Genomic DNA, 15673 nt, shown 5'->3' on the forward strand with positions numbered 1-15673 from the left:
GTCCCTTTTAAAATCCATACCAGACCCATATCCAAGCTTGCAGCCCAGCAAGTCAGGAAGAGGGAGGTTAGTGAGCGCCCCCCTCCTGAACCATGCAAGGCCACATGCCCTCAACATGGGGGGGGGTGCTTTGGAACCCCCACCCCAAAGCACCTTACCCCCATGTTGATGGGGACAAGGACCTCATCTCTACAACCTTGGTCCGTGTTTGGGGGGGTGTGTGGGCAGGGGACTTATTGGAATTCAGAAGCCCCCTTTAACAAGGGGGCCCCCAAATCCCACCCAACCACCCTATGTGAATGAGTATGGGGTACATTGTACCCCCACCCAGGTCTGCTGGCAAGGATGGCTGGCCATCGAATGCCTCCTCTGCCATTGGACAGTTCTTATTTGGCTAAGGGCAGAGCAACCTAGCAACATGACCTGGTGGCACTGCCTTCCTTGTAACGTTATGGACCGGTGCATGCTGTTTTTTTTTAGGGTTCCGGTGGTGCGCAGGCATCATGATTGATGGATTTACATTGGGGGACACTGTTTTTTTAGTTTTTAATAAAGGAATTGTCAAAAACGTTCTCTGTGTTTTTATTACTTTTTGACAATTTTATTTTGTGCATGGGTACAATGTACAATATGTACAATTCCGATAAGACCCCTGCTCGCAGACCCTCCATGACCACTGGCCAGGGTTGTGGGGATGAGGCATTTGTCCCCATCAATATGGTTTACATGCAGCTTTGCAAAAATACAAAAATATATTGTAAAATGAGAAAGTAATATATACAATATATCCAAAACAAATATGATATGAAAAATTTCCTGACACATCCTTTGTAGTTTCCAAGACAGGATGTGAAGGGAAAAACTCTTTCAATGGAGAGACAGACTGTGTTTAAAACTGAAAGGTTCTTATATTTTACCACTCTATGCACAAATTCATTTGAAAACTCACATTGGCTCAGCTATGAAATAATGGGCAGACAGTAGTCTGTAGAAGTGCACAAAACTGTGGTATTGTGTGATATTTTACATTTTACCATATAATATACAAAAGCGTATTGTTTCATTGGTAACTCATTTTTAAAATGTGACACAATTTTTTTAAGGGTTTCACTTGTGTTGAATCCTTTCACCACCCAAACCTGTGAACATAATGGCCCCCTAAAATGTGCGTATACAGTCCTAAAAGTTTTATGGAACTTTATTTACTTCTAGATTAGATGAAATAAAAAAAGAAAGAAATAAGTCACTGGAAAGTAGTTTTCCTTTATAGGGAACTGTAATGGTTTTTGATACATTTAATTTATTTATTTTTAAATTAATGTTTATATATTTGTAAACTGACATAATTATGTCTGATTTTCACTATCTACATACAATCTTTGTTTTTCAAGTAAACATTTAGGTGTTACGTTTATCAAACATTGATAATTTATCTCATTTCAGTTCTCAGCAGTTCTCAGAGAAAAATCTTCTCCTCTGGCACCCTGTTTATGAAGCGGAGAACATTTGTTCTCAGGAGGAGATGAGAGGAGAAGTTTTTCCTCTGAGAACACCTGAGATCTGAGTAGAAGGGGGGAGGGGCTGCCTGTGATCTCCTGAGAAACGTGTGTGATTACAGAGCAGCTGAGTTTTTAAAGTGAAACCAAAGTTAAAAAGACTGTGTTATTACATGAAAATAATAAGTGCTTTTTTAACTCAGTTTTTTTACACACATTTTGGCACATTGTTTAAATGTGTGTTTTTAATTGCTAATTTTGGCATTATTTATGCATATTTTGGCTTTTTTTTTAACATGGCATATTTTTTTAACACACATCTGGCCGTAGGTTTTTTTATTGTGCATTTTTTAAAAACACACATTTTGGTCCTTTAGCACACATTTTGGCACAGGTTATTTTAAGATGCATTTTGGTGTGGTTTGTAATGCACACTTTGGCGCTTTTTTTAGCATATAGTTTGACACCTTTTTAACGTGCATTTTGATTTGCCTTTTATGCGTATTTTGGCAAACCACACATTTGCTAGCCACTTTTGGGATGCCATTAACAATTAATGACACCGCAAGCATATCATGCATTTTGCATGTGTTTCTGAAATGCACTCCAAGACGGAGGTAAAGAAATGAGCCAAAATACATGTTAAAAAAAGCCCCAAAATGTATATTTTGGGCATGGAGCATTGTGCATTTTTTCAATGCGCATTTTGGCAAGTTGTCAAATGACAAAATGTGTGTCAAAATGCATGTTTGCTAACTGCATTTGGGGTGCCATTAACAATGAATGGCACTCAAAAACGCATTGCGTATTTTGACAGAATTTTAGAGCAATTTGGAATTGTGGAAAGAATTGCACAATTCTGCAATGCTCAGATGTGAATGGGTCCTAAAAGAAAATACATGATAACTATACTGTGTATGTGTGTGTGTAATATATATATATATATATATATATATATATATATATATATATATATATATATATATATATATATATATATATATATATATATATAATATCTCACCTATATACATAAATAAACATATATATATATATATATATATATATATATATATATATATATATATATATATATATATATATATAATATCTCACATATATATATAAATAAACATATATATATATATATATATATATATATATATATATATATATATATATATATATATATATATATCACCTATATACATAAACATATATAGTTATTATTTATATCAATCTTTAAGCTTGCTTTTGCTGATATTAGGAGGAAAGAAACCTCCTTCTTCACATCACAGCAGCTTCTCACCCATATTCTCAACCTCTGAGCTGGAGAATCTGGGACGGAGATATTTTACAGAGATAGCCAGTGAGATCCTCAGCTCTCACCTTCATAAACTGGTAATCTGTGTAAAAGTGAATGACAGAAGGGTGTGTCTTGTGATGAGAAGTGAAAAACATGTTCTCCACTCCTCATCTCAGCTTCATAAACTGGCACACCTGAGAGATCAGCCGTGATCATCAGGATCTCAGCTCTTCTCTGTTTGATAAACGTACACCTTTATACATGACAAAAAGTTCCAAGAGCAATATAGGTCTGAAGAGATCTAATGAGACAGCATAACAGATGAAGCTTGCATTGTAGTCTTGCCATCTGAGGAGGAGCATCCAAGATTAAAGACATTGGGGTTGATTTACTAAAGGGAAATCCACTCTGCACTTCAAGTGCACTTGTAAGTGCAATCGCTGTAGATCTGTAGAAGCTCTGAAATTAGGGGGAAGCTATGCTGATTTTATCATCCAATCATGTACAAGCAAAAATGCTGTTTTTTTATTTTCCTTGCGTGTCCCCCTCAGATCTACAGTGACTGCACTTTCAGTGCACTTGTAGGGCAAAGTGGATTTGCCTTTCCTAAGTAACCCCCATTGACAAGGTCATATGAGAATCCACTTCATTAGTAGAAGTTTGTTTATCCTACCTCTTTGAACCTTACCTACTACTAATAATGTGGATTCTCAAACACAAGTTATCAAATCCTTGTTTGGCCCTTGGCCTTTCCAATATTGATTACTATACCTAAAGTTCTAAAGTTTTATCTATTTTATTTATTTAATTTTTTTTCCTACCATAATAAACAAATACAGAACATATACACACAGGGCCAGATTCACAGAAGAGATACGACGGCGTATCTCCTGATACGCCGTCGTATCTCTGTGTTCCGGCTGTCCCAACTATGCGACTGATTCATAGAATCAGTTACGCATAGATAGCCATAAGATCCGACAGGTGTAATTGAATTACACCGTCGGATCTTAAGGATGCAATTCTATGCCGGCCGCTAGGTGGCGAGGCCATTGCGGTTGGCGTAGAATATGCAAATGACTAGTTACGGCGATCCACGAAGATCTGCGCATTCGTCGCAATCCCGTACGTTGTCGCTAGTCATTTTTACCCGTCGCAAAGTTACACCTGCTTTAACATGGCTTATCTTTAGATCAGCCATGTTAAAGTATGGCCGTCGTTCCCGCGTCGAATTTGAATTTTTTTTTTTGCGTAAGACGTCCGGGAATACAAAACGCCGTAACGCACGTCACATTTAAAAAAATGTCGGGGCGCCGTAATTTCGCGCAATGCACGTCGGAAAATTTCCTAACGGAGCATGCGCAGAACGTTCGGCGCGGGAACTCACATAATTTAAATGGTGCCCGCCCCATTTGAATTAGGCGGGCTTGCACCAAGCAGAATTACGTTACACCGCCGCAAGTTTACAGGTAAGAGCTTTGTTAATCAGGCACTTACGCTGTAAACCTGCGGTGGTGTAACGTAAATGGGATACGTTACGCTGCCGCAGCGTAACGTATTTCTTTCTGAATCTGGCCCACAGTTACTATACATTTCTTTAAACATAGTTATTGGTAAACTAAGAAGTATACTGGGTTTCACCCTAATTTACTTATCCCTTGCTCTTTCCAGCTCACTGGTTTATGGATTGCAATCCTCATCAAAATGAGCAATGCAAAGCACTTCAGAGCCAGAAATTAAGGAAAATTCATTATCTTTAGAAAATAATTGACAAAGACATAATACATACTACAGTTATATTAAATTCAGTTTTGAAGTGGAGCAATTAACTGAATTAAAACAAGGCATTTCTAAATCCTTCACTTAACTTTGTCTTTGCTTACTTTCCAAGGTTTGTAACCTTGACTAGACAAGGACATCAACTGTGTTTCAGTCAGATAAATTAATCAAAATTAAATTACAAAGGAGAGATTGGGGACAGGAAGAAAACATAAATTAGTGAATTATGTTTGACTTAGATGATTTGCAAGAGACTGAATTAAATGACAGTGGCTCGCAGACAGAGTTGTCAAGTACTGCAAAATATGACATATATCTAGCCATCCCATTGGCAAAATACAAAGGACTGCAGACATGTATGTGACATGCAAAATACACCATTGAAAATTAGAATATTGGAGAATATTGAAATGTTTATTAATCTATATGTTCACTGAGGAGAAATGATATACAAATTATTCTCATGGAGGATAGATAGATACAAAGAATAAGAAAAAAACATTCAGTCTCAGTATATTCATAGCACCATATAGGGTGCTATGAGTAAGAGAAATCAGTAGCATGAGATTAGTGGGTCAATTCACAACGTTTATCACATGTGGTAATGTAGTCACATGACTAATTTGCGTAAATTATCGGATGGGGTAAATTAAGTCCACAAAAATAATAACGTATATGCGGTATTTACCGCAAAATGAAAAATGTTTTGTAAATATAGTTTAAAAAGCTCTTAAGTCCAATGCACAGAGGGACCAGAGAGTAAAAATATTTGATATTTACCACCATGGTTTTGCTGGCGGTCTTACATCCGTTATTTTGTCAAAAAAAGAGCGTGGGGGTCAGGGGGACCCCCACGCTCTTTTTTGACAAATTGCTGGTTGCTGGGCGGGAGTGGGCGGGGAATCTGGCTGCCAAGTCCTTTACAAAGGATGACTCACCAGCTGTCAGCGAGTTCCCAGCTGACAGCTGAATGTAGAAAAAACATGTTGACCATTAAAATGGTATGGAATTTTAAGTGGGATGGATTTTAGGTGGAACCCCATGCCATTTAAAAAAACAAAAAAAAAAAACAGCATGGGGACCTTCTCAAAATCCATTCCAGACCCATATCCGAGCATGCAGCCTGGCAGGTCAGGAAGAGGGGGTGAGTGAATGCCCCCCTCATGAGCCATACAAGGCCACATGCCCTCAACAGATGGGTGCTTTGGTGCCCCCACCCCAAATTACCGTATCCCCATGTTGATGGGGACAAGGACCTGATCTCCACAACCTTGGTCGGTGGTTGGGGGGGTCTGTGAACAATGGGCTTATCGAAATCTAGAAGCCCTCTTTAACAAGGGTGCCCCCAGATCCCACCCAACCCCCCTATGTGAATGAATATGGGGTACATTGTACCCCCACCCAGCTCCACTGAAGAGGATGGCTGGCCACCAAATGCCTCCTCTGCCATTGGACAGTTCTTATATAGGTAAGGGCAGAGCCACCTAGGAACATCACCTGGTGGCCATGCCTTCCTTGTGATGTTACGAACCAGTGCATGCTGTTCTGGCGGTGCTCAGGCGTCATGATTGATGATGGATTTACATTGGGGGGGAACACTTTTTTTAGTAAAAAAAAAAAAGGAATTGTCAATAACTTTCTCTGTGATTTTATAACTTTCTGACACTTTTTTGCATGGGTAGGGGTACAAAGTACAATGTGTACAATTCAGATAGGACCCCTGCTTGCAGAACCCCACAACCAATGGCCAGGGTTGTGGGGTCGAGGCTCTTGTCCCCATCAATATGGGGGCAAGGTGCTTGGGGCGGGGCAGATCCCCTTGCCCCAAAGCACCCATCCTCCCATGTTGAGGGCATTTGACCTGGTATGGTTTAGAAGGGTAGGGAGGTAGGCCTTGCCAGGCTACATGCTCGTATAAGGGTCTTGTATGAATGTTGAGTGGGACCCCACACAGTTTTTTTCTTTGCCTTTTTTTAAACATTTTCTATTGCCTGCAATTGTATTGTATTGCCTGCAATTTAAATGTAATTTTTGCTGCAGCATGTTCTTTACATGGTTTTTCTTTTCATACTTTTTAATTGATGGCATATTTTTTTTTTTACATTTAGCTGTCATGGGCCACTCCGTACCAACCAGCTCAGTGCAATAAATTACCACACTAAATCGAACAAATACCGCATTTGGTTTTTAACACAAAATTCTTAGTAAATTGCACATACAAAACTGATTAACTGCAAGTAGTACTTTACTGCATTTTGTTGGCCGTTATTTAATTCTTAGTGAATTGACCCCAAGGTTCTTGTTAAAGACTAACTCATATTTTGTATTTTATTTATTTGCCCAATCCCCATAAAAAATATATATATTTTATTATTTTGCTGCAATACCCACTTTTCTATGGTTCTGTTTCCTGCACAACTCACAAAACATGGAACAACTTGCAGTATTCAGGACCTGCCCTCTGTTAAAGCTAGGAGACAGACCTACTGTGAAGACAGAAACTGAACTGAAGTCTGCAAGATTAAAGGTAGACATAAAGATGTTTTTAAAGTTTAGTCAGCATTTTCAGCCTCTATGTTTATCTCATGCAAGGTTCATGGACTTCAATAGCCAATGTCCAACATAAACTTCAGCAATCCTCCAAGTATTAAAAGTATGTACTGTAAATCCAAAAAGTGAGGTTACATAAATAACTTTTTAACTACTAAGTGATATTTTCTTATGCTACCAATAATGCTGCAATAATTGCCGTTATGGGATTTCTGTAGCAAGGTGACAGCGTTCCAAAGCTGCTTCAAAGTGGTCTTCAAAGTGCTGCAACTTTCTGAATCTGCTGGAATAAAATAGGAAGTGAAAATATATTGCATGCAAAAACAAAGAGATAGTGGAGTCAGGACTTTAAATGAGGCATAAAGGTGTAATGAATAGAATATACGAAAAACCTTGAATGTCAGATTTCCCTATGGATTGGCATGATACGGTATAAATTAACCAATAATCATGTTACATTTATGATACAGAAATGTAATCACAAAAGAGTTATTATTCATTTATTAAATTAATGATGATTATGAATTGCTCTTTTGTGATTACATTTCTGCATCATAAATGTAACCTGATTACTGGTTCATTTATACCATATCATGCCAATCCATAGGGAACTCTGACATTCAAGGTTTTTCGTATATTCTATTCATTACACCTTTATGCCTCATTTAAAGTCCCGACTCCACTATCTCCTTGTTTTTGCATAACATATTTAGGGATGGAGGTACTCTGGTGTGTTTTTAGGCTGGGATGGGTCTCACCCTCTCTTTTCGAAAATATATTGCAGTTTCTCAACGCCCACAGCCCCAATCTTACAGAGAGATCAGTGAAAGAAAGAAAGCCCAGTCATTTGATTGCTAGAAAAAAAATGAAATGTATTAAATAAGTAATTTTTAGTAATGCATACAGTATGCTAATATTGTATACAGCACAATGGCATGCATGTTTGTGAACATTAATGTTCCTGCTACAAGATCTACTTACCAATACATACAATAGAATGTCACACTGTGAGTAAAGAAACCACTCTGGACTATTTGTGACCTGTAAGTAGGGCAATATACCAATACTTTCTGAGAGAGGGGTTATCTGGCTTTGTTAAAAAAAAGTTTCTTGCTGTAAATCAATATTTTGTGACCAAGGACAATGACTGAATGAATGAATGAATGAAAACTTATATAGCGCAACACATGCAAACTTAATCGCCTCTGGGCGCTTGCAAAGTGACTATTTATTACAATAAAAAACAACATAGCCTGAGGGGGCATGGCTGGAAGTCGACCTATATGGCTGTGTGTCAATCCAGCTTTGGGTACAGGTGACATTCCAGGGCACTAGCAATGTGGAAACAAACCAAACAACACAGCCAGCCATCCCATCAGGTCCCTGCAACTACAGAGGCCATGTCAAAGTGGAGAAAAGAAGCGCTCGGCTCCACGAAAGCTGACCAAGTTTTGCCGTGGTCCAGCAAACCATAATTCCAAGATGGCCACGGCACCAAGGTCTCATACCAGCAGCAAGGGATCTCTGCAGGAGCATCAGGGCACCATCATCTGACAGGCAGTGGCTCCTCATCCTCTACACCAGGGGTGTCAAACTCAATTTTATTGTGGGCCGCATCAGCATTATGATTGCTCTCAAAAGGCCAGTTGTATATGTAAGATTAGATGTTCAGCGCATTCCCTCCCCTTACATTAGATGTCTAGAGCCCCCCCACCACCAGAAGTTGAGTCCCTTACTCTTTCTTACATCAGTGTATCCCTCCTTTCCTTATGCTGCTGCTGGGAAGAATCTGAATGCATTGCTTAAAAGCAGAAATCAAGTGTCTGGAGGAGGGCTTGAGCTGCAGGAGTGGTTTGAGGGCCACAGGAAATGGCCTAGAGGGCCGGATTTGGCCCACTGGCCTTGTGTTTGACACCTGTGCTCTATACCATCCACTAGCCCAGCAAACCTGAGACTGTCTCAGGACACTGCTTTGGTGGATGAGATGAGCCCTAACACTTATGCTTCTCCATACATGCCTGCTTTGCACAACTCAATTTCAGCCTATCCTACGTCTAACCAGCCATTGCTGGATACTACTCTAAGAGACATGCTGATTACTGTACAAACCTCCATCCACTCTGACATATCCAGAATGATACATCACTTTTCCTCTGAAATATCTTCCCCAGGGGAGAGAGTCACTACTATAGAAGCTAAAATAGGAAAGGTAACATCTTTTAATGATTTAGTGCAGGGGTCTCCAAACTGCGGCCCAAGGGCCGGATGTGGCCCTTTGTTAGCCTTCATCCGGCCCTTGGGGCAGTATTGCTCTCAATGATATGAGGCACTACTCCTCCCAATGGCACCAACAATGGGGCACTATTTCTTAGACTAATAGCAATGATGGAGCACTATTCCTCCTCCTACTGCCCACCAACACAGGGGCCATGTTCATTCTCACTGATTCTCGGCCTTGGGGCATTTTCTACCCCAACTTGTCAGAATCCGGCCCCCCTGAAGTCAGACTGTAAACTGGCCCTTTGCTTTAAAAGTATGGAGACCCCTGATTTAGTGGATTCACATGGTAAGGAGGCAGAAGATATAGAATGGATAAAAGCCAAAATAGCAGACTTAGAAGACCGTTCCAGAAGGAATAATTTAAAAAACAGAGGCATACCAGAGTCAATCCAGCCCCCCACCTTAAAGGAATATTTAACTCAACTCATGAAGGCATTCCTCTCTGACACTCCTCCGGGAGAACTGATAATTGATTGCATACACCAACTACCAAAACCGCCTCACCTGCCAGAAACCATCCCAAGGGACACGATAGTCCGTATTCACTTTTACCACATAAAAGAAAACCTTATTAGTGTCACAAGGAATCCTGTTGCTTACCCCAAATCATTAGCCAATCTAGCTTTCCTTGCTGACCTGTCAAAATATACTATGCTTCAAAGAAATAATCTTTCTACTATAGCCAAACCCCTCCGCAAACATGTGATCTCATACAAATGGGGTCACCCAGTAAAACTGGAGATTATGAAGGGCAACAGATGCTTTTCTGCCCGCACCCTGGATGAAGGCATCTTTGGAGTAAGAAAGTGGTATAGGAATTTTGTTTGTGGTAATATTTATGAGTAGCCAGTGTGTTTCTTGTAACATGACTTAACTTTCAAGGTATGCGAGGAGTTAAGTTAATGGGCTTATCTAAACTTTCTTAAAGCCATATATCTCATGAAGAGACAAAAGTCTAGAAAAATCTGACACATAAATGACATCTTATCATAATTTATAGCTTTCTTTTAAGCTTAATTCAAAGGTTATTTAGAGGGATATTTTGACATTTCAAGTAATATTCAAAAATCATTTTTAATACAACACTTTCCCCATGGTTAATTATGTTAAAAGTCTAAAATGGCCTCCTAGACAGTGATACCATGCTTACATAGTAAATAACAGTGGGGGAAGCAGAGAGAATGGAGAGCTAAGATTTGAAGGAAAGGAGGACAAGGGGAAATAGTAAAATAAAGAGGGATAGAAAGATCCCTCAGGATACACAGCTGATATATCTCAAACAATAGATTCTTATATTTCTGGTAAAGTATAATTTTCTTCTGCCTATTGGTAATTGAATTATTTTAACATATACATAGCTAAACCATTTAATGTTTGTATCATTAACATTGTATTTTTTTTATTTCTAACTGCAGTATGATATAATTCTGTCTAGTTCAAAGTCTTATCAATGGTTTAGTTGTGATGTATGCTTAAACATAAAATTCATCAGTGATTTATCTTTACTTAAATATAAGTCTTGGTTAAATTACCAAAGTTTGTATATGGTATAACACATTTGTCCATATACCATTGAGAGAAGTTTGGGCTTGCAAGGTCTGTTTATTTGAAAGAAGTATGTGTCAAAATCAACACTTGTTTGTTTTCTTAGTATGCAGAGCCACTGAGAAACTGTTAACTATTTACAAAGCAGTTACTACGTTTTAAGACATTGGTATTTTGTAATGAGAGCTTGTGATTATCTTCTCAGCATATGTAATACCCATATTGTTGATATTTGGATTTATATTCTCTGTTTATCACCAGTTATGTTTTGATTTTTTTTGCACTGATCTTAGTAATAAATATATATATTTTTGCACAACATTGTATTCCTTTCTGTCTTCAAGTTAGGGCAGATAACCATATTTGAGTTATTGGGTGATTTGTGGAAATCTCCTAAATCATAGATTCTTGCTTATTTCCATAAATATAATATAGTTTTAATATTTCAGTATAAATACCCTGACAACTCTTAGGCCCCGTACACACGTCCGAGGAACTCGACATGCCAAACACACCGAGTTCCTCGTCGAGTTCTGTGTTGAAGCCGCCGAGGATCTCCGCGAGCCGACTTTCCTCATTGAACAACGAGGAAATAGAGAACATGTTCTCTATTTGGCCCGACGAGTTCCTCGTCGGCTTCCTCGGTGAAAAGTGTACACACGACCGAGTTTCTCGGCAGAATCCAGCTCCGATCGAGTTTCTGGCTGAATTCTGCCGAGAAACTCGGTCGTGTGTACGGGGCCTTAGCCCTGGTATGCTAGCTCAAGCCCAACTCAGCAGCCTCATACCCCCGATAGAAGTCATGGTACTGACCGCTCAAGCAGAGTTCTGCTACACCTTGCTGTTATTTGAGTTCTTTTGTTTCCCCTCTAGACATTGAGACTGTCTATTTGTGTTTGCTACTGCATTAACTTTATATTTTACAGTTCATTCTTTGACCACATATCTCTACCAGCCTTGAAGATTTAGTGCACCCTCTTCTGTGTGATTGCTAAGAGATAAATTGTTAAGTGTGCAGCTACAAACTGTAAGTTCTCTATTATTACACATATACATCTACTTTCCATCTGACCAAGGCCATTGTTTTATCCTCTATCCCAAGCTCACTGACCCCAGCATCAGTGCTCTCTTCCTCCCCTTTTTAATATCCCAGACACAACAAACACGGAAAATGCTGTTCAAGATATCCTCCCTGAAAGTCAAAGGTTTGAACCACGCACGTATGGTAAATGCTACTCTCTATTGATGGAAGCCTGAAAGCTCCAATGCAACATTTTGGGTCTCCAAAAGACACATCTCTGCCAAGATAAAGCCCCAAACTTGTCCCACAAAAACTTCTCACACATATTCTACGCAATCTCACCAAACAAAACAAAAGGAGTACTCATAGCTATAAAAGATACAATGTCTTTCAAACAGATCTCCACCATTGCTGACCCACAAGGGAGACATATCACTCTAGTTTGTGAAATTAATACCATCATTTACACACTTGTGAAAATCTATGCCCCAAACACAGGTCAAATATGTTTTCTTCACAAGCGTCCAAAACAGTTAACAGATTCAAACGAGGTTGGACTATCTACTGCATAGACTTTAGCTTGGACCCTGATGTATCTATCAATGTCAAAGGTCCCTCACCGAAAAAAGCCTGCTGCTCCGCATTAAACTCGTTTCTCCAAGCCAATGACCTATTTGATATATGGAGATATCAACATGCCATGGAGAGAGACTTTACTTTTTTTTTCTAAGCCATGTTGCACATACTAATTTGTAGGCGACCTACAACTCCAAGAAACCCTGGCCTCGGATAGTCACGTGATATCGTGGTCGGATCATGCAACCAATTCAATACTCCTGGTTGACTAGAGGGTTAATTCCTCTGCACCCAGTTGGAGGAATGACCCACACCTACTGTAATGACTCGTCCAGACAACAAATCCTTAATTCAAGATCGATTGCAGGACTACTTTGCTCTGAATGGACATAAAGCCTACATCCGAGGGCTACTCCTCAAGCTCAGTTCTCAAGCCAAATGCCAAAGGATACAACAGTTGACAGAACTCCTGGACACCATAGACAATTTAAAAAAATTAACAAAACTAACCCTACACCCTCAACCATTGATAAAATCTTTCAAGACAGAAATTACCTCAAAGCCTTTCTTAACACTAAACATGCCAAACTTTTATTGAAACTACATACTTTATTTTACACACCAGGCAACAAGACAGGCAAACTACTTGCAGCACAAGTCAAGTCAAGCACAGAAGGTCAAAACAAAGGATTCCATACATTCTCCAACCCACCAAGGGTGACAAATTGTACCACCCCAAAGATATCGGCAATGCATTTCGAGCGTACTATAGTGCCTACAGAGATGGGCATATCAGGTTTTTTGGAAACCTTAAACTGACCCAAACTCTCTGTTGACCAGATATATATTCTTAATGCCCCCTTCACCACTAAAGAAATTTTAATAGCCACCTCCACCCTCCCAAATGGTAAGGCCCCAGACCCGAACGGCTTTTTGGCTGTGTATTACAAATTGTTCTCTAACACACTAGCGCCGCACATGTGTCAGACGTTCAAAGCTCTGTTGAGTTTCCAAGAGAAATGCTTTCTGCTAATATTGTAAACCTGCCTAAACCAAGGAAGGAGTCGGTTACCCCCTCAAACTTTCGTCCGATTTCACTGTTAAATATAGATCTAAACTATATGCAAGACTAGTGGCTCAAAGATTAGCCCTATTATGCCTCACCTTTTACACCCTGATCAAGTTGAATACACACTAGGTAGACAAGTGTCTGATGCCACACGTAAAATTCTAAATTTATTGCACTACACTAAGTCCAACCATATGCCGACTCTAGTTGTAAACATTGACAATGAAAAAGCATTTGACAGGATCCATTTGGAATACCTGAAGCACACTTTCTCAATATTTGTTTTTCAAGGCAACATCCTGTCAGCAATACTAGCGCTATACTCTAAACCCCCTGCCTGAGTACTCTTGGATGGTGTCTTCTCAGACTAATTTGCCATCACAAATGGCACAAGGCAAGTGTGCCCCCTCTCCCCCATTATTTTCACAGTAATAATGGAACCTTTAGCTCAAAAAATCTGCAACATATCTATTTCAGGTATTCAAATTAAAGACAAAGTAGGAGCTGCGGTGGCTCAACGCGATTGGCACTGCGCTGACAAGCCATTCACCTCTGCAGCTAGGGGTTCGGATCCCGGTCTCGGCTACGTATGAATTGAGTTTGGTGGTCTCAGCCCGGCTCCCGGTGGGTGTGCTATGCGAGGTAAGCCTGCGCTTAGTACGCCCACCCCCTTCCCACAAAAACCACCACACTTACACGCACTCGAAATTGGGTTTAGCATGCAGGCACTTTGACCACGCGGTCTCTAAAAAAAGAGGCGGAGGACTAATGGGGCTGGTTGAGCGGGCTAGATCCTCTCACTCCCTTATAGGGAGTCCCTCTGCCCCGTTGGGCTTCAAAGCGGAGCAGGTAGGGCAGGCTGTGTGGGAGGACCCCCTCACACACCCGCCATTGCCACCGGGGCATGGAGAAAGGTGGCAGATTGCCTCTGGGGGAGGCCTGCCTACTCCCAACTCCTGCAGTCCGGCTCCTCTCTCGAGTACACGCACAAAATACACTTTAAAAAAACAAAAGAAAAAAAAAGAAAGAAAAAAAAACAAAAAACAAAACAAATTAAAGACAAAGAATTCAAAACCACACTATTTGTGGATGACATAATCCTCACCCTAATGCAGCTTCTTCCCTGGCTACAATGTATGAAACTTTAAATATGTTTAACTTTTTTTTCTCTAAATATCAACCTGACAGAATGTGGCCAATGCATTTTTTTTATCCCGGTAGAAACATTTAGGTTCATATTCCCAGATCTATCCCTTAAACATTGATCATAACTAAAAAAAACGACCAATAACATTAATCATGCAAAATGGCCAACGTCTTCCTTTCTGGTCCATACAAACCAAATACCCAGTTCCCCCACAGAGGTCATTACCATATATACAACTGGCCTAGCAAAAACACATCCCAACACTTCTCCTACCAGACAAGACTTGGAGCTTCTGGACTTTAGAATCCCCTAAATTGAAAGGTATCACACTTTTGTATAACCTTCCCCCCCAAATCCATATTTATCAAGACTCTAGCACTTAAAAGATGGGAAAGAGACTTACAATCCTTTTTTCTGACTACCAGTGGCAGCAAGCCATTACCTACAATTATAAAGTATTCAAATGTGTTAATTACTGGGAATCGTCACAAAAAATACATCATATATGGTACCTCACTCCAGTTCAAATATACAAATTCGCTAATCTGGACAACAACCATTGTCGGTGGGCATGTTCCCACATAGGTACTCTCACACATATACTATGGGAGTGCCCTCATATCAATCCACTCTTAAATAAGGTATTTACCTTTTTCTCAGAAATGACTTTGAAATTACTCCATCACTAGCTCTATTCAGCCTTAGTCCACAACATGTGAGATGTTAAACAACAACGCAAACTAGTTTTAAGTACTGTTCTGCCCTACACACCAATTCACAAGTAAGATCCACTAACAGGCCAGGTTTTATGTATTACCTTGGGGAGATGCAAACTAGAATACTGCAATCACTGAGCAGCAAATGATATCATCTGTGATTTATTTCAGTTCTCTTGCAAACCTGG

This window comes from Rana temporaria, chromosome 9 (assembly GCF_905171775.1).
Source record: "Rana temporaria chromosome 9, aRanTem1.1, whole genome shotgun sequence".
In the NCBI taxonomy this organism is placed as follows: Eukaryota; Metazoa; Chordata; class Amphibia; order Anura; family Ranidae; genus Rana; species Rana temporaria.